This window comes from Motacilla alba, chromosome 24 (genome assembly GCF_015832195.1).
Source record: "Motacilla alba alba isolate MOTALB_02 chromosome 24, Motacilla_alba_V1.0_pri, whole genome shotgun sequence".
Classification (NCBI taxonomy): Eukaryota; Metazoa; Chordata; class Aves; order Passeriformes; family Motacillidae; genus Motacilla; species Motacilla alba.
The window spans coordinates 7,229,650-7,250,322 of record NC_052039.1 but is presented as its reverse complement, the minus strand read 5'-3'; the positions used below and the strand labels follow the sequence as shown (position 1 = coordinate 7,250,322).

The following is a 20,673-nucleotide window of genomic DNA, read 5'->3' as shown; positions in this document are numbered from 1 at the left end:
CTGCCACAACACAGCACATGTGGTGCTAAGCCTCCTTGTCCAGCACAGGCACACACACAGCCCACCGGTGGGTAACACTGTGGGGGGCTCCCTCAAAACTGTCCCCAGAGGGAAGGGCCCGTGGGAGAGGCCAAGTCCACTGAAGTGTCATTTGCCTTTTTCCAGAGTGCATTGAAAAGGGCACCTGACAAGTAGGAAGGTTGCAAGGCAGAAAGTACATACCACCACAGTTTTGCTCAGGGTTTGCCAAGCTGCCCATTGCCTTTCACCCCTCTGATGTACTTGAGATAGCCAGCTAACTCCAAGAACTACAAGCAAGACTTCCAGTGAAGCCTAAAATGTAGGCTCTCCTTCAACCCAGGTGACAACAGAAATAGAAAAGAGCTTGACATTCCAGCTCTTCATTTCAGGCTTTGGCAGGGAGATGACCTAGGAAACAACCTCAGCAGACTGAGTCAACACAGCTGTACTCTGAGAGAGGAAAAAAAAACCCCATTGATTCAGGTATTGATTTGCTGCAGGAGTTTGTGTTTGTTTAGAAGTTTGCCCATGGGTCAGACCTTGTTACAAGCATCTTCCTGGTGATGAGGTTAGAAACAGACTGTGCCAAACTCCAGTCACCTGCCTGGGGAGCAAAATGCAAGCAAGTCTGGAAGTTAAGTAGTCCCTCAGGGATGCTTCCCTCCTCCACTCCCTCAACTTTAAAAACCATGTTGTTGGGTGGAGGAACACCACAAACAGCTGTAAGCACCAGCATTTTGAGGAGTCCAGCTAGGGTGTAAACAGAAGGGCTGAAGGTCAGGCAGTTTATCAGAAGTTTCAGATCATGAGATGGAAAAGATTTAAACAGCAGATCCATTTCAGGATTATTTTCCCCACCCTCTCTGTCAAAAAGAGCATTGGGATTTTGAGATCCCGACAGGTTTGCAATTCAACCAGGCAAGGACTGAAAAATGAACCAAAACTGAAATGACAAGTCTTGTTTCCTTCTCTCTGGCAAAACCAAAAGGTTAAGTACCAGGATCAAGTAGACATCCACTAACAATTACCAAAAGCACTGCACACAAAAAGTTCCTGTACAGGGTCGGGTCCCCAGTGTGCTCCATGTTTGGGGGAAACCAATGGTGTCCACTTCAATGTGGACTTCAGTGGTGTCCAAACCAATGTGTCCACCTGGCCACAAGTGTCAGCAAACTGCAGGCCACTATATTCTTTTCCAAACCATTCCTCCTCTTCTTCTGCCTTGCATGGTTGCTGAGTGAATGACCACAAATCAGTTTAAGGAAAAAGGGTGGCTCTGTCAGGCACAGTGATTCCAGAGAGACACTCTGGTATTGCTAAAGAGCTCTCCTCTTCCCACACCTCATCAAGCCTATGGGCATAAGCTCTTAAGAGATGGGAAAGGAAAGAGAAGTGATGACAGGCTGAGGACCAGGCCCTAGGCTGGAGATAGATACATCCCCAGTATCCTCCTGACCTGAAAGCTCCCCTTACTGCTCAGCAAGTGTGCAGCATCCATTGCCCTCTACTAATCTCCAGTCCCAGAAATCTCTGCCAACAGCAGGTCCCAGTATCGCTTCTTGCCTTTCCTCACCTCTTCTGAGTTGCTGCCATAATTCCTGTATGAACTGCAGATGTCTCCCCACTGCAGCACTTTCACAGCCACCTCCAGCTTAACCATACAGCGGACCACCAGAGATGGCCACCAGCCATCAGAGAAGAGGTGGGGGCACAACTACATGTGCAGAGACATATATCTTGGGGAATAATAGAGCTATCATTCCCCTCATGTCTACATTCCCCATGTGACATGTGGCAAAGACTGCTCAGCCTTAGCACCAACTTGTGGGTACTTTCCCCACTGTGTTCTTAAGCCTTTGTCCATCTTTCAGTTCCCTTCATTTCAACAGAGCAAAATATTGCGAAGGATTTACTTTGCCTTTTAACACTTCTTAGCCCATCACATCCTTGCTAAAATAAAAACCAGTAAATCACTTTCTCCCATTCCCCACTTTTGCTGCCTTGCAAGTATGTCCCGTGATTAAGTTGTGAGATATTACAGAGGAAGCAACAAACTAGTTCAGACCAGCGTGGATATCCTCAGCTACTGCGAGGCTCACAGCAGGCAGCCAGCTGCTTACTCTCATGCAGCCCCCTTGCTGAAGTACACAGAAGCCAGTCAGACTGGAGAATTTGCTGCATTGTATGCATTTGAAATAGCAAAAATCAACATAGAAATTAAGAAAATCTGTCTCTGAAGCCAACCGGACAATTTGCATCTGAAAACTTCTCACTGGAGGAGCCTCCTTTATTTACAGCTAAGTTTTATTTCTGTGGGGAGCCACATGCGAGCTGGGACACACATTGAGATTCCATGACATGTCACAATCTGTCACACAGTTCAGGCTGGAACTAAGGCTTGCCACAAGGAAGGAGAGAAGGAGCAGAGTGAGTACTTAGATCACACCTGCTTCACCCCCTGCACCGTCTCCTCTCTACCCTGAGAACGGGTAACAAGGCTCATATGGGACTACAGAATTTGGATGCCCCGGAATTAAACATGTTGATGGCCAAACCACAGGCCACAGAAAGAAAACCACGCCTTGTGCTCCCGCTCTCAGGATACATCGCGAGCAGCCCAACAGCATGAGGTGCTTGAAACCTGGCCAGCTGCCCATGCAGACTGCCACCAGAGCAGCCAAACAGCCCTGCCTCCCCCTTGGCCAAAGAGTGTCCCGGCCCTCTACAAGATGTTGGCTATTCACACAGGAGTATTGTTGGCTCCCATCTTCCCCGTGGAAGAGACAACTTCAGGGCACATTTCAACCAGACCATCCCTACACCAACAGCAGCCAGGAAAGCACTCAGGAACCTCACACAGCTTCCTGGCCCCTGAAAGCCAGCCCATGGCCAGCATAGCTTCTAGGAGTCCAAAGGGTCCAAAGGAGACGTGACTCTCAGCTCCCATCCTCCCAGGCCTGGCCTGCATGGCCACTTCACCTCTCTATCTAATTGCCTGTACAGCAGATGCTGCCATCAGCCTGCAAAGGCCTGAAGGCAGCAGGGCCTCCCTCTCCTCCCAGGCAGCATCACTGTGAGCAGAAGCAAGAAGGCAAAGCCAGGCTGCCCTCCTGCACCTTCTCTCCCTAGGCTGATTCTGAAAATAAAAACCAGCTTCCATTTGTCCCAGCCCCAAGAGAGAAGGAGGCAGAAAGAGGTTTGTTGTAAATACATGAAACTGTCGCTAAGTGAAGGAGAAAAAAAATCCGGGGGGAGGGGGGGGTGGAACAAGGGAGGGGACAAAACCGCATTTTTACTTCTGGTGGCCAGCCAGCTGACTGACTCAGCCAGTTTGGTTGCTTGCCATATAGATTTAAAAACAAAACCAAGCCTCGGAGAGAGAAGGGGGTTCAGATGAATGTGCTTTTTTCTTGTGTTTTGAGTAAATGCTAGACCAGCCCAGGATATGTTTAGGAAAAAGGCTTCCCTGCCTCATTGTACCCAGGGGTGCAGCACAGAGCAAGGCACAGCACAGGTCTGCCAGTGCCAGTGCAGTGTGAGACTCCTGCTAAGGCACTTTGCTCCTGGCTAATCACTGGATCTGAAAAAGAAGTGCAGTGAAAGCCCTAAGGCTCCAGGGCAACCCTCAGAGCTGGTGTCCTCCAGCCACCTCAAGGGTCTTTGGTCTGGGTCCCCAGGCAGGTGTCACATGCCTGACGGGTGACATGGCCAAGGCTAAGGTGACCTGCTCCGTCCAATGTGTCCCACATCTGCTGGGAAGAGGGCTGTAGAGTCTAGGCTGCCTGCTGCTGCAGCTGCTCTTGGGCTATGGCTACAGCTGCATTCTCTGGGCACCTCCTCACCTTCGCCTGCTTCTCACCAGAGGAATGTGCACAGGAGGTGGGAGGAGCAGGGAAGAGGTTGTTTTGAAATACCAGCTCCCATTTTATTTATCTGGATCCCACAGTGCCCATGGCATGGTAGCCACTTGTAAGAGTGTTCTGTTCCCAAAGTACTGTACAAACAAAAACACGTGCTCCCCACACCCTTTGCAGCAACTCAACATGCTGGCGTGTTCAGCACAGCACCAGACAGGCAGTGCTCACTGCTCCACGCCAACTCGGCAATTCCATACAACTGGATGGTCGCAAAATCCTATGTGAATAAGCAGTTCTTGGCACTTTCCAGCTGCAGCAGTCATTACAAACACTAGCTGGTGAAGGAAGCCTCATGAGCCTCCCACGCAGTGATCTCCCATAGAAACTGGCCAGCCTCCCTGGCAATTAATCTGTCGCTCACTGCAGGGAGTGCAGACAGAATAAGTTACCTAAGGAGCTGACGACAGGTAAGTGCAAACCTTGCTCCTATTCCCATTTCAAGATAGCAGAACTGAGGCAAAGAAAAACCAAGGCCAAGAAGAGAACCTTTGCTCTTTGGTTCCCAGTCTCCAGCATGGACAACAAGACAATACTGAAGTGTGGTCCATCAGCAGAGGCCCGCTGGCCCCACGGGGGATCAGAAGAGGGGTGCAGATGTGCACCCTGCAAGCGGGGGAAGCAGGTACAAGATTCCCCCAGGGATTGCTGCAGCAAGGCACCTGGGAAGGCTGCTGCTGCCTGCACTGGCTCATGCAGAAAGCAGGCAGACACACTGGATGGGACCCACCGCTGCAGGGTGAGGGGCACTGGTCATGAAACAGTGGCTGGAGCTCTCCCCAGCCTTCCCCAAGAAGGCCTGCCTCACTTTACAGAGGTGTTTTGGGCTTGAGCAGGAAAAGCACAGTGTGGGGCTAGGGACAGGGTAGGGGAACAACAGGCAGAGGTTTGCAGCGAGCTAAAAGGGGAGATTTAATAACTGTTGGAAAAAATGGCTGCTTTATTGCAGGCAGCTTGTAAACCCTGGAGCCTGAAGGTCTGGGAGTAATTTCTCCCTCCCACGTGCTGGGCTCAGTTTGTACTGGGGGTCAGAGGCCAGTGCTTTTCCAAAGCATTCTGGGACAGACGCCAACTGGAGCAGGCTGCTCAACACCACTCCTGTAGCAGGGCCTGGGCTTTGAGCAGCAGGCTGGAGCTACTATTAACCCTTTGCAGGGTGATTTCTCCCTTCCCCCTTTCCTGGCTCCATCCCTTCAGTGCAAACAAGACAGCTGCTGCAGGCCCACTGGGGCCACTCCAAACGAGTCTGGGCTAGGGAGGCCAGTGGTCTCCCAAGAGGGCCAGCCGGTGCTTCCCAGGGCCTGTGCTTAGCTCCTGTGTGCTGGCTCAGCGTGCTCCTGACCCACCAGCGACAGAGCCCTACCTGCGGGTCCAACCCAGGAGCTGGACTCCCTGCAGAAGAAAACGAGAGCCCAGAGGAGTGACAGCCGAGCACTTGGGGTAAAGCCTTGCACCAGCCTTGGCAAGGAAGGAATGATAACTCACAGGAATGCAGCCAGCACCACCAGAGAAGGAAGAAGAGACAGGTACCACTCTTCCTGAGCCCAGCACCACTCCCTGCAGTCCAGACACCTACACCTGCCATGCCACTTCCTTCTGGGAAACTTTTGGGCACAAAGCCACAACCAGAGGTACTAACCAAGGTGCTCACAGGAGAGACTGCTCCCATATCAAGGGTCCAGCTGGTCTCTTGGCACCCCTTCCCTGCTGAAAGGAAGGATGTCCTCCTCAGCAATCTCCTGGGCCCACTGCTCCCTCTGCCTGCACTTATCAGTGCTTTCTTCCCACATTGTGCCCAGTTGCCTTCCCCTGCACTCCCTCAGTGGTCTCCTGGGGGAGGCAACAATTGGCCTCCACATGGCACCTTCTGCTTTTCCTCAGCATTGGGTAAACACCAGAACCTACCAGTCCTTGCCTCCAGCTGCTGCTGACATCCCTGTTCCCCAGTGGGGTTTTAAAGGCTGCCTGCCAGAGCCCTCTAACCTCCTTAGCTGTCTCCTCCTAGGCTCTGGGACAGGGTCTAGATGTCTGGGGGAAGCATGACTTTGCTGTGTCACCCCTGAGTTGCAGCAGCTCTGAATCACCTGTGCAGGCAGGAGCACGGCTTCCTGCAGTATTTCAGCTTCCCCTCTCAGGGATGTGTGCGAGTGTTTCTGGCCTGCAACCCAGCCCCTCTGCCCCCACCCAACTGAGTATTTGCCAGCACAAAAAGAAGCAAGCTCAGTTCTGTTTCTCAGTGGCATCTCTCATCTCCTTCTCAAATACATGCCTCATCCTTCCCTTGCTTCATCTCCTTTGTGCTCAGTGCCACACCAACAAGGAGAAGGGGCCTGCAGCTACTGCCCAGGCAGACAGCACACCCAAGCACACTCAGCTTGGGTCTGGCTGCTGGATCTGCTCCAGGCTCTGTCCTTCTGTGCAGCGGCACTGAGCCCAGCTGCCAACAGACTGGCACCCAGAAGGCCAACAGGTGCACTTGGCCCTGCCTGCCTTGCAGCCCCTGGCCTCACTGCTCCTGCCAGCCAGACACCGTCCCACAGCTCCCATCTCTGTGCCACATCCACCACAGGCATCCAGATGATTTTGCGGGCTCCTCCAGCAGCATTTACATGGCATCCACACAGCTCTCCCACTACTGCTTCTTCTGACACCAGGCACAGTCACTGTGCACAGTCTTACTAAGCAAATGGGGGGGCCAGAACCTACTGTCAACCGTGTGCCAAGCAATACTTCTCCACATAACACCAAGCTTCCTCCAAGCTGCCAGGGGGGATCTGGCTGTGCCTCTGCACTCCTCCATTGTAAAGATGCTCACATGAAGATGATGATCCCTTCTCCCTCCAAATACAGAGTTGCGCCTTCTTGTCTAAATCAGTTCAAATTGTGCTCACATCTTTCTGATCCAGGTACAAAATGGCAAATTTCCCTACTAGCTTTGTTTATCCCATCTTTCCAAGCTCCTGTTTTCATGTCCCACCTGCAATCCCTCCAGCTCCTTCTTCCAAAACTGCCTTTACAGTCAAAGCTGCAGAATCCTCTTTCATCCTCTACCATCCCTTCTGACTAATCCACATACCTCAGCCCTCCTTCTGGGCATGCCCTGAGATCACAGACAGGCATTGTCTTCATGCTCCCAGCTACTGTTTCACTGGTTTCAGGAGGAAGGAGTTTGCTACGCTTCTCATGCCCATTTCATTAAATCCTTCTGCTCCATCCCTCCCAGCTCCTCTGCTCTCCAGCGAAGTCCCCAGGCTAGAAGCATACAAGATGCAGCCAGAGCATCTTGGCAACTGTGGCTTAGGGGACTGCCTGGGCTTGGGTAAAGGTTACTGCCACACCTTCTGGTGCCAAACGCTGATACCTGCAGATGGGAATCTGGTGCAGCAGCACTGAGAGACTGAACCCACAAAAATGCTGCTCTGCCAGGGGCTTCCTACTGCCAAGATAGCAGGACTATCAGGCCTGGGGGTTACTCTCTGTCTCCTACAGAAACCCACAGCCCTGTGGCCTTCTACATCCAAGGAGCATATCATCCCACTACGTGGCCAGAGGAGAAAGAAACAAAAGCTCCTGTCTCCTGGAAGGGGCTGCATGAATACCTGCAATAGTGAGCTTTGCCTCCCCCTTGCTCCACGTGACATACTCAAGCCAGACACCAGCCCAAAGCATGCAGCTCTGGCACCAGGGCTGCAGTTCACAGCTGACCTACCCACATCTGCTCCAGTCAAACAGCTCCAAGCTTTCTGCCCCAGACTCCATGCCTGCCTCAGGCCCCAGGCGCTGGCTGGAGCCCTGCCAAAGACAGGGCTGCCTGTTTGAATCTTAAGCCAGAACCCAGTAAGAATCACCTTTAATAAGCCTTTCTCCTCCATCAGGCGCCCTGATTTTTTTCAGCTATGGTCTTGTGAAGCAGAAGGCTGCTTGGAGCCGAGCCAGCACTGAGGAAACCACCATTTCAAGGTCCTGCGAAGGTGTCGGTAAGAGCAGAAGGGAGCCTTGGTGGGGCGTGCGGGGAGCGATGCAAAGAGCAGGCTGTTTGCTGGGAAGCTGCTGCCGCTTGCCAGGAGGCAGTGGGGGAGGAGGCAGCAGATGTCCGCAGACAGCATTTGTGAGAGCCTGCAGCGCTCCAGCCCAGAGAGGGGAGGAAGGCAGCGGCTGGTGCCACTGCTGCTGCACTGCAATGGAACAGCACAAACACGGCAGCGTCCACCGAGACAGCTGATGTTGCTTTTCCCTCCGATAACCTCTACTTCAGCGATGGGAAGTGGGAGTCCTGGCACCTCAGCTGGGGTTAGAGAAAGACTTCAGGATGACTGCTGAGAGACCTCAAATGCAAGAAGAAAAATCCTTGTCATGAAACAGCAAGACCCTTCTTGTCCTGGAAGCAGTGGCAGCTGCAAACCCCCGCACAGCTCTTGTGCTGGGGCCAGGTCTGTCTATGGGGCCCTGGGCGAAGGCAGAGTGCCACAGCCCATGAGCTGCCTTTGCTCCTGGCATACACAACAGCTGGGCACCCACTATGAGAGCCCAGACAAGTGCCTAAGGGGGGATGCACAGCAGAAAGAGGAAGAGAGACCAGCCCTGGCTGCAGCCCCCCTTGGAGCACTGGAGCCAAAAGGGGACACCCCTTTTGCCCCCCCTCTCTTTGCAAAGGGAGGACACTGAACAAGGCCACCAGCACCGTGGCAGCCAGCCAGCGAGCCCAATCCCAGCCACACTGCTTTTGTTGCAAGCATGAGTTGCCGGTGAGGCTCCAAGTCAGCCCACGTGGTTGTCATTTCCTGCCTCTGGGCAGGGAAGGTTGGCTTTCTCCCCATCCCACAGCAGTGAGGCTGACCAGAGGAGCTCTACAGCCAGAAGCTACCTTGCAACTACCCCTCTCCCATGGGTTCTGTCTTGAACCTGAGATGTGGTCAGCCAAGCAGCGTTGGGTCTGACAAGTCATACGATGATGGGAAGCAGCACCTTAGAAAATTGGTCCCTTGGCCATGGGACCCCCAAGGGCAGTGGCAGGTCCCAGGCAAACCATCCTACCATCAGAGAGGATGCTGTGACTACAAGACTCTCACTCAACTGCTGTCCAGACTGTTAAATGGAACCTGAAGACCCCCAGAAAAACTGGCATTTACCCATTTCAGACTGAGAGGAACTGACTTCACCCAAAAGAGTATCTTTGGCTCATTAAGTGATACCATCCACAGGCTTGTTCAGTTCAAATCAAATCATTCCCGGGTTCTTCCTACAGCATACTGAGATGCAGTCTGGCACTTGGGTCCACTTGAGTCCTCTTAAAATAAAAATTAATTGATATGCAAATCAGACAAGGCATTAGACTAGTGTACTGGCCAAGGGCAATGCACAGGTTCCTCACTGTTTCAATGCTACAATCCCAGCTCCCCCACACTCCTAACTCCTTTCCCAGCCCAGGGTCAGCCATTAGCCATGGCTCACCAGAGCAGGGAGGACCCACAGACACACACCTTGTGTGCATAATGTGGTCTGGATGCCACATGCTCTTGAGCCGGGTCCCAGCTTTGCCTCATCCCCTGCCTGATCATCAGCGTGTCACGTCTGGCAGAAACACTGCCGGGCTCTCACCTGATGCTGTCCCACTTGCACACAACTCCAGTGAAAGCATGGCACATTAGTATCTGTGCCCAGTGGGGAGGCAAGGAGGTAGCAAGAGAAGTAAGAGCCTGAATTCCTGGAGTGTTTGCTACTGGGATTCTCCGGTCAGTTTCCAAGAAAGATCAACTCTTTGCATACCCCTGGTAGTTTTTCCAAAGAACCTGCAAACAGCCACCACAGCCCCAGCCAACGGACCACCCACAGAGAGAAATAGCCACAGATCAAACAGTGAAAGAGCAGCCACCCAAAATGCTCAGGACCAGGTCTCAGAGGAAGGACAATGCCAAAACATGGCATTACTCTCGAATATGGTCACCTTTTCTTTATCCCCTTCCAACTAACTAACCACCAGCCACAGTTACCCTCTTCTGCAGTCTTGTTTCAACCAGAGGCTGGGCAAAGCAATTAACTTCTCCATCTGGTTGCAGCGAGATGAATACAAACATCATCACCCACACAGGAATCAGCAGCCCTGAGCAGAGTCAACATCGTCCCTTCCCAGCGAGAGAGCTCAGGAAACGGCACTGCCAGCATCGGCCTCAGAAACAGAAATCCCAGGATGGCCAGACTGCTCCTCTGCTGCTGAACCCCCTGTGGACCTTCACGGGCTGCTCCAGGGGCCTGTAGGCTGCTACTGGGGATTCTGGGCAAAGGACTTATCAATGGCAGCCTATTATTGCAACAGCTTCAGAAAAATGCCGGGGGCCCTTAGACTAGGGTGGAAAAAAAAGGACGACTAAACCCTGCTAATATAAGGAATACATTTTAATCAGACTAGGACTTTGTGAAATTACTTTTGATTAAAAAGCATAATAAACTAAATTATAAACATTTGCCACCAGTAGCTGAGTCTCTGAATATTCTGAAATCACAAGGTGGGGTGAGAAGCAATTGTTTACAGGTAAGGTCCTGACCACACAAGCAGGTGGAAAAATCCCTCTCCTCACTAAAATAACACATCAGGGCTAAAATTATATCAAAATATTTGGAAATGGCTGGACACTGCTGAAGCTCTGCTTTAGGCAAAGTAACTCTTCTTTTGTCAACAAGATGTTTACAATTTCAACTCATGAAACTGACTTTTAAAGAGCAGAAACAGGTCTAGGTTTTGGAAAGGCTTTTATTTGCTTTATTTTTCTTTGTCTTTTTTTTAAGAGAATGAGAAGCAAAAACTCACATTGAATTCTCCAATGGAGGTGGGCAGTCTAGGCAGATCGTTACTGAACCTCTGACCCATAGAAATATTTTGGAAGGAGAGATGCCACAGACTGAAGCACAGCCATGCCCCTGCACTTACCTGTGCTTCCTTTGGGTTTGTACTGCAGAGAAGACAAGCAGGGCTTGGTCTTTTCTTTCCTAGTGTCAAGTTCACATGAAACAGGATTCCCCACTGAAAATTAGGAAACTAAAGGGTACAAAAATCACCCAATTCAGCCTTTCTAAACCATATATGTGCAGATGGCATCACAGAAATAAATAACAATAAACTATTTAACTATTCTTTCAATAGTCTCCCCAGCAGCTTCCCACACATTTTGAGCTCTGAGAACAATCTGGGATAAGAGAAGCTCATCACTGCAAGAAGCCAACAGGAGAGCCACTCTCATAATTCCCAGCAGCAGAGTGAAGGTGCTTGGCCTCTCCTGTCAAATGTAATCTCAGCTTCTGCACATGAGTCCCGAGAAAGGAAAGGGGATATATCACTCATTTCTCAGGTGGAGGAGGGGACACAGCCATGACAAAGGTGCTTTTTCTCCTGCCCAAAACAGCAGAAAGCAGGGGATGGGTAGAGCAATGAAAAAAGGGAGAGTAGGGTACAATTCTGGTGCCTGCACCCCAGTCGTAGGGCTACCAGGCCTGCGCAGGCTGCCAAATCAAATAGCTATCCAGAGCCACACTCCTGACAAGTGTAACAGGCAATGCCCTCAAAGCAGGACCAGTGTAAGGCTCCTTCCATCCAGAGCCATCACTGCCCACATCTGATGCTCATCCACAACGACTGGCAGCAGCTGATGCCTGTGGACCGCACAGAAACCTCCATCCCTCCCACTGGGGAAGTTCCACAACTCCCCAGGCTCCTGAGGTTCTACGGGCTCCAACCAAAACCCCCATCCCAGTCTCCACAGATGAGTTTTCACTATTGGAAAGGGATCTGGGACACTGGGAGGACATACAAGGAGGATGGAAAGAAGCAGCCTGTACCCTTATTGCCTCTCCAGACAGAAGCATTTGTTGGGAGATCCATGGCATCACTGGTGAGCTCTCCTGAAGGAAAACAGACAAATCCAAGGGCAGACTTCCAGCACCTCACCAAGGGGGAGTTTATCCAAAACAGAGAGCTCCTTGCTCCCTTCTCAGCACCATCTTACAAAGGGAAGGCAGGTTTATTTTGGGTCCCAGTTTCTCATCCAAGGGGGAAGTTACACTAGTTTGATCCCTCTTGGATCAAACATTGTGCTGGCAACACCTGCATTCTTTGCCCACAGTACCCTGCCCTATGCCCACAGTACCCTGCCTCGGCACGTGTTATCCCTGATAAGGAAACCACCAGCACAGCACCTGGTGGCAATCCTTCCCCTGAGCCTTGGGGACCAACACGCAGCTTGTCCACGTGGCCTGCGACCACAGTAGAAATAACACCACCACCATTCAGAAAAAGCATAATTAGCAAAGATTAAACAGCCAGTGACTATGCTGGCGGCTGGAGGGAAGACACAGTCCACCACCTCCCTGCAGCAAAGGAGTCACTGATTCTTGTGTCCCTGGTGCATCTGCCAAGGGCCCTGCAGGTCTCGCCCCCACTGTGCCCACTACAGGAAGATGCACAAGTCCAGTCACCCTGATCACTAGAAAGTGTATATACTACCATATACAAAATCCTTCCTGTATTCTTTTCCAAACTCATCTCACCCTTTCTCAACTGGGACCCCCTCATAAAAGTAAGAAGAGACAGGCCTTTCCTGGCATTTCCTTTTTCTGAAAAGGCTGTAAAATTTTCCAAGCATAGCTAAAGCCAGAGCAAAGTTTGTCAGGAGCTCAGCTCGTTAGGCGGCTGCTCAAGGAGCCCCGCGGGAGGCGCAGGCTGCGTAATTCAAAACATCTTGGACCCTGGAAAAGAAAATAGAAACCAGGCTGCGAGAATGAGGGGGGCAGCTCCAGCTCCAGTGTAACCCCTGCTCTGGGAGCGCCCCAACTGCAGAGCTCAAGCAGAGCTACAGCCCCAGCAGAGGTGCTGCGGCCAGCCCAAGTGGAGCTGGCACCAGGCGGAGGAAATTCCAAGCCTGTTGCTTCTGGCAGCCACACCGGGCCCTGGCTAGAACCTCGGCAACCTGGAAACCAGCTACTCAGCAATTTTCTTGCCATCCAGAGGACTCAGTCTGAACCACAGTTTCACTTCCCCCTCCCTGCCCAAGAGGCAGGGAACACCAGAGGGAAAGAAACATTTGCTCAAAAGCTGTCACGACCAAAGCCCCTCCAAACTGCTTTGCTCTGGGAGGACAGTCTCGAGCTGCTGCTATCGCCCCTACCCGCCCCTCGTTGCATCTGGGGGCGGACAGAGCAGAGGAAACTTGCTTGGACTAGCCCTAGGTCTCCCCGATTCCTTTTGCTCCTTGCCAGAGGAAAGTTCAAACAAGGCTGCACAGAGGCAGGACACAGGCAGCTTTCAGCCCAGCCTAACTGCCACGCTTGAGGCTTGCCTGTGGCTGGACCTGCTCCGTTCAGGCCCTGTCTGGCCCAATCCTCTGCTACAGATCAGTGCTGGAATAAATCCTGCCAAGGAAGTGGTGAAAGCTCCAGTGCTGCAGGGGTTTCCACAGCCTTGGCCAGCTTGATGTTGAGAAGAGCTGACCAGAGATGCAGCCCTTCTGTTCAATTACTACCCTTCAGAGCCACCCATCCAGTTCCTCCCCACCCTGAGCAGGGAGACCTACAGTGTGGGTTGTTGGTACCTTGCCTTTTATAAGCCACCTTTTTATAAGCCAGCATCCTTTCCCAACTGCAGCCTTTCCAGAGGCCTGAAGCCCAGCATGGCAACAGAACAAAGCAACAATCACTGTACCCACTGCTGGAGCCCCTGCCCATCTGAAGGAGAGTACAGCTATTCACTGATACACAACTATTTAGCAGGATCTTTCTTCCAAAGAATGTATTAAGATTTTACTTTCTATTAGGAAGACTGCAATGCTTCAGAGTCCCTGCCTGCAAAACCAGGTAACTAACGCAGACTGATCAGACAGGTACCATGCCTTGGGTGCCAAGTCAAGGAAGACTGTTCATGAAGCAAACTTCAGCAGGGGATACACTGCAAGCAGAGGACTCTTAACATAAACCCTTAAGAGAAAGTTGGGTATGGCCCTCCAAAAAAAAAGGCACATCATTCTTGGAGAGCAGCATTTCTTTGCAGGGGGAACAGAGGACAGTGCTCCTCGGAGTACCAGAAGCTCCACTCGGTAGCCAAGGACAGACTTTGCAACTCTGCTGTAATCACACAAGTCATAGCTTTCTAACTTTAGCAGGGCAAATCTTGCTAGAAAACTCAAAGATGCACAGGGCATTGAAGATACTTCAAGAGAGGAGCTCCTGACCTCCATCTTCTCAGAAGAATAGAAAAACCCTGCTTATGTGTTGAATAGGAGCTGAGACCCAGAGAGGCAAGAGAGTAGAGTGATGGAGTGATGAGCAGGAACTGGGAATCCTGGCTTCTGTCCCTAGCTCTGCCACATATTCCCTTCCTGTCTTTGGTTAAGTCACTTCCTTTCACTTTTCCTGCCAGCCTCTATTTTGGAGGTTAAAAAAAAAAAAAAAAAAAAAAAAAAAAAAGCAAGCACTTGCTTCTGCAGAGTGTTTAAGACCTCTTCTGTCCTGTGACAGGGCAGACTGCTGCGGCCAGAGGCTGCGAGACACCCAGCATGCAGGAGCCACGCTGCTCACACAAACCCAGCAGAGCCTGGCATTTCCTGTGCTTACATTTTGAGAAGCACAGAATCTGTAAACAGTCAGTGCCACAGTGCATCTTCTACACAAACCATATCCTGGCCCATTTCCTCTTCTCAACCACAGGAGTAGGAGCTGAGCAAGGAAAAAGTAAGCTGCTCAGCTGACATGTGACAGAAAGAGCAGTGCAACTGAACACAGCATTGCTCTGGACAGCACACCTTGCAGGGAGGTGGCTGTTAAACCAGTAGCAGCAAGGATGGGGAAGGTCCAGCAATGCCAGAGGCAGGGTTAAAAGGGAAAAAAAAACACAACAAAATAAAACTGCAAAAAAACAACCCAACCAGCACCCTGAAGAAGCACAATGGTGCAAACGTGCCTGAGGAGCACAGCCCTCCTGCTCCCTAGCAGATCCATCCTGTGGCCTCCCACATACTTTGGGAAGAAAGAAGACCAGTAGGCATAGGCAGGAACAAGGAGCACTCTGTGGTTTTGCTCAGTATTTCAGTCCATCTCTCACTCAGGAGGAGCTCTGCTTTGCTTTCCAAGTCTCGCCCTCTCTGGCATGGATCACAAACCTGGCTTCTGGCCCAGGACTTGGCTCCAGCAGCGCTCATCACCAAACAGGGTGACGCCCCACCTCTGGGCACAGTGCACAGCACAGTCCTAAAGCCATCTTGAGGCTATTACCCCAGCATCAGAAGAGGCTCCCCATTATACCCCAGCTGGGATTCCAGGCATCCTGAGTCGCAGCTGAAAAACCCAACATCCAAACATAGCTCCAGCTCTTTGGGGGAAGAAAAACCCACCATCAAAGTACTATTTTCTCTAGTGGCTCCAGCTGAAGCTGCCAGACAAGCTGCCTGCATTGGAGAAATCTTGTCTCCCAAAGATGCCCAGGCATAGCTTGCATGTTCCTCTGCCTGGAGCTGCCCAGAAAGATGCAGCAGGATGATGCCAGGTGAAGGCATTGCACTCTCATCACAGGAAGTGGAAAAGGGACTGGAAACCACAGCCCGATGCACCCACCTGACAATTCAGTAAGGATACCAGGATACAGGGAGGCCACCTGTGCCCAGACACCAGTAGCTGTCAAAGCACCAGACCACCTCTTCATAAAGAGCTGAGCAAGTGGGAAGCAGGCTTCATTGCCCTGACTGTGCCCAGCACGGACACATTCAGCGAGAGCAGAACAGGCTCTGTTTCCCTCTTCAGGGCACTGCAGCCCATCATCCTCACACTGGTTTCTCCAGGGCAGGGTTGTAGCTGGCATCAAGGCAACCCTGTTTGTTTCAGAGTCATATTGTCTTAGATGGCCCATCCCATGCCTTGGAAGAGGAGCAGCAGCAGCAGCAGGGCTGGGCCCAAGCAAGCAGGACTTGGAGTCAGTCAGGATGCCCAACAGCAGTACAGCTATTTCCAAGGCTTGCTACAGGCTTCAGATAGCCATGCCAAGACAACCCATGCTCTGTCTCCCTGCCACGCCACGGCCCAGGCTGCCCTGGGCACCAGCAAGTGCTGATCTGCTGGCCAAGGACGCAGGGAGCGAGCAGGACTCCTGACTAGCTGCCTCTCCACTGCATGGCTTTCTCTTAAATCAGAAGCAAGTACCAGTGACACTAACTGCTTCCCCCACACTATCTCCTGCTGAGTATAACCCTGTGGAAACTGCAAATGCCATCGTGAACTGGTCCCAATTAGAACAAATCCATCACCCTATCCACCTTTGAGTTTCATGGAAGATCAGGTAGGAAGAAAACAAAACCAGTTCCCTGTTCCCAGGAAAGGGTCTGGTGCTAAGCAGATGACTTGCAACAGGCACCACAGAAGAAGGAAGGGTGCTTCTCCTCCATGCCACGTGATTTGGCTGGTGCTGCCTCCTCAGGAAAGGCTGATGAAGGGCAAAATACAGCAACAGAAACCATGCCCACCAATCTCCAGTAACAGTTCCTGGGTTCCTTCCACTCAGGGCTACCAGAGGTGGTGAAGAAAGGAAGCCAAACCAAAGCAGCAAAGACTGGCCCATTGGAAATCAGCACACAACTTCAAAACAGAAGTCAAGAAGAACTGAGGAATATCACTGTGGCCATCCTCACAATCTGCACCACACAGAGCTGCTGAAGATTCACAACTGAGAAGCAAAGCACTCACAACACTTTCTAGGTCCCTTGCTCCAAGACAGGTGCATTTTTCCACAGCTTCAGCGCTATGAGAAACCTCAGAGGGTAACCAAATCTCATGGAGATCAGCTACATAAAGTCAGAATCCACAGCTCCCACCACCCTCTGGAAACACAAGACCACACATGAGATAACCAGAGAATGCATTTGCCAGTCAAAATCTTCCTGGGAGGAAAGGAGAACTGACTGACACCAAGTCCTGACCTGCACTAGATTCTGATTTTCCAGAAGAGTCATGCTGGCAATCCTCCTTGCACTTCGCTGATACAGCTTAAATAACACTGACAAAATATTGCTGCATCTGTACATCATATCGCTGTGATATCTCTACCCTGCATTATGTTATATATCCATGCATCTACATACCACATTTCCTGTTAAAAATGTCAAAAGTAGTCAAACACAGCTCAAAGTCTCCTATGTGCCCTCTCCCACCCCCAGTCCAGGGTACTGGCACAATCCTGGGTCTCAGCCAAAAGAACAACAGTACAAGGAAAATTACATTTTCAGAGCAAGCTCTAGGCTTCTGCCTGGCTAAGGCAGTTGGGGGACAGCAGACAACCCTGGGAGGAGGCAGCAAACAGAAGCTCAGGAGCAGGCTCACAGGTGGAACAGACTGCTGATGCATTCTCAGACAGAAACAGCAAACTTGTGCTTTTCCATATGGGACTTATTCTCCCAGAAGAGACCAACTTGAGAGATCTGTAGGGCAGGGTATTTAAAACTGGATGGAGCCCTAAGGAATTAAGTGCTGGAAGCCAGCCTGTGCCATCTCCAGGAAATTACTAGACCTGAGCAAATTAAAACCCATTACAGCAGCACATCTGGACATCCGAGGAACACAAACTCATCCTCAAGTGCTTTGACCACTAAGAACTTTCCTTCCTAGCAGCAGCAAAGCCTGATGCAATCACCTGAGACAGGGCAAGGAAGCAAGGGCTGTTCTGATGCCAGTTCTGAACTGGACACTGTACTGACAAGAGACGGGGCTGAAAGAGACAGAAAACAACCCCAGGACCTATTCTGGGACCCTGAAACAAACTGGAGAGGAACAAAGAGCAACATCTCTACAGCAGTAAGAAACAGCCACTGTTTGGAACCCAGCTGATGCTCCCCACAGAGGGAACCAAGAGGCTCCTCTCCAGCTATCCCTCCTTTCCACATCCCTCCACACAGCAAGCACTGACAGAAGGGAAAGCACTCACAGTGTTCAGCAGGACTGAACAGCAGGGGAGAAAAGAAAAAGCAAAATTTTTTTCTCCCCAAAACAGCAAGTATGGAGGACACGATGCCAGCTGGGTTGACAACTTGACAGAAAAGTCAAAGGCTGAGTTGAGCTTGGACCTCAGAAAGCCCTGGCCAGTACGAGCGAAGTCCACAGCTCACGGGCTGGAGTCAGCTTGGCAGCTGCCCTGGAGCAGCACAGCCCAGTGAGCTTGCTATGTCCAGTTTTGTGGTGGCCCAGTTGCTTCATGCAGCTGTCTGTGCCCTCTGTCACACAGTGGCCAGACAGCCACCTTCCAACAGCAAGATGCAAAAGGGCTTAAAAGTAAAAAACACAACTATTTTACTTTCTTCAACTGAACAACAACTGTGGTTTCTAGTTTCTAAGCAGGCTTTCCTTTAGCTGCTGCCTGTTTATTTCTTTACAGTGGTGCGGATCTGGAAAGAGGAAATGGACTTTCAGGGGATGGAGACACAGCAATACCTACAACACTGCACCGCAGAAAACACCATGAAATGGATTTTCTAGGTAATGAAGATGCAGGTCAGGGTGGTAAGGAGCAACCAATCCCACCACCTGCTCAGCTAAAATGGCAACACACATATTAAAAAACAAACAAAAAAGGTTCTTCACCACTTAGGTTATGTATGCTCTGGCAAAAGTCCCAATGGAGCAGACAGCTGCTGTAGAGACAGCACACTGATACTCTCATCTTTCCACCAAGGAAAATCAGGCAGCAACATCGACCTGGACATTTCTGCACGAGTTCCAGCCTTGGGCATTACATACCCACGTGTGGTGGCAGCCAGCATTATCACAGGCACCAGAGTCAAAGGAGGTCTTGATTCAGCACCAACACACCCTTGCCAAGTGACCTTGGGCAAATCACTTCCTCGGTGACTCAATGTTCTTATTCCTCCTGCCACCAAAGTAGCAAAGCAAGGCACACACAGTCCCTGTATGTGACTGATGGATGGAAGGAGCTGCATGTCATTACTGCATGCCTGGCATGAAACTGCATTTCGGCAGGGTAATGAGTGGTAACCATATTGGCAGAACAGATCCTGCAGGTCAAGAGTACACACCAAGGCTCCTGTAGCATCACTCTGCAGCCAAAGGTGTGTGGCTGTCCTCTGTGCCACACCGTTGGCAGCCCTTTGCCTGGCAGAGCCAGGACACAGCCGTATGCTGCCGCAGCCTGACACCCTGTCAAACGGAGCTGCCCCCAAGGCGTGCAGATGCTGCCACACACAACAACACAACAGCCTGCCCTGTCATGTAGCATTACTTATGTGCTCAGATATGCATCCTTCTCGCATTTCTATTCCAGCAAGAACGGGGCTGGAACAAGTTCACCACCTGCTAAAGACACGTCCTTAATACAATGCAGGGGAGGTTTTGTTACATCGATTCCTTTCTGTGCACAAGAAAAATACGTATGTACATGTGGTGTTTCTCTCATTTTTCCTCCAAGCTGACCACATGCCTGATTTATCTCAACAGGGAACGGAAGCCTATCGAGTAGAACACTGCAAACAGAGGGGACAGGTCTCCCCTGACAGTTAGGATGGGCCCTGACAGGAGTGTTTGTTTAAACCCTACGTGAAACGTGGCAAGTTCCCATCCTCCCTGGGGCTTTAACAGCACCGATAACGTCTTGCAAAATCCAGACCCGCTCCGGTAAAACCAGACGGAACTCGATTAAGTTCTCTGCAGCAGAGAAAAGCCCGAGTCGAGGCACTTTTGTCCGCGAGGAATCGCCTGCGGCCGCAGCTAGCAATAGGACAAGGACCAGGGAAGAGCGGTCCCCGAGACGTGAGAGCGATGGGGCAGGGTCCCGCGGACCAGGGGCAATGTCCAAGGCGAGCGGGAGCACTGACAGCTCATCCCCAGCCGGCCGGGCTCGGCGGGTAGGCCGAGCCGAGGCCGGCGCCGTCCCCCCGACGAGTTATCGCCGCCCCCGGGAGCGATGGTACGGCGGCCAGCCCGGAGTCTCCGGCTCGGACGGCGGCTGCCGGCCGCCTCTCCGGCCGGATGACAGCGCCGAGGCGGGCCGGGCTGCGTGGAGCAGGGGGTCGGTGCGGGGGCGGCGCGGAGCCCCGGCTCCCCCTCGGGGCGGAACAATGGGACGGCGGCTGCCCGGGCCCGGCGGGGCACTCACCTCGGCGGCGGCGGAGCGGCTCAGGGTAGGCCGGGAGAGCCCGCCGGGGCGGCGCGGCGCGGCTCCGCGGGCTGCTGGGGGCCGGCCGGCGGCGCGGGCCGCGCTCATGGCTCGGCCGCCCGCCGCAGGGCGCGGGGTCGGGGCCGCTGCCGGCGGCACCCCCCGCCCCGCCGCGCCGCTCCTTCCGCCGCCCGAGCCGGCGGCTCCAGCCCGCGCCCGCCGGCGGGGGTGGGCGTCCGGCCGCGGCGAGCCCCGGCTGCCCGCCCGGCCCCGGGCCGCGGACGGCTTCCCCGCGCTGCGGCGGGCGGCCGGGCGCGGGCGGCGGGGAGCGGAGCCGGCGGGCGCGGCGGCCCGGGCGCGGGCGGGGGCGCCGTGGCGAGGGCGAGGCGCTGCGGGCCGAGTGCTCCTTTCTCCGCCGGAGCCTGAATAATCATTTGGAGAAACAGGATCATTCACTTTCCTCCGAGCCGGAGCCAGGCGCTGCCCTGTCAAAATAAAAGCCCCGCGCGCCGATTAACCGCTTCCTGGTCGCGGGCGCCCCGCCGGCCGCCCAGCGGCACCGCCCGCGACCGGCACCGCCGCCGGGGACCGGGATCGGCTCCGCCGCCC

The 20,673-nt window shown here is 52.6% G+C and overlaps 1 protein-coding gene across 2 annotated transcripts in view; it reads right to left on the bottom strand.

Moving 5' to 3' along the window:
* BCL9L (BCL9 like) overlaps nucleotides 1–20,151 on the bottom strand; it is a 47,670-nt gene extending 27,519 nt beyond the window's left edge. For both annotated transcript variants that reach the window (XM_038161402.1, XM_038161403.1), the window contains exon 1: nucleotides 20,065–20,151. The gene's annotated coding sequence lies outside the window, so the exon portion shown is untranslated. The remainder of the gene's footprint in view (nucleotides 1–20,064) is intronic.
* Nucleotides 20,152–20,673: the final 522 nt, after the last annotated feature.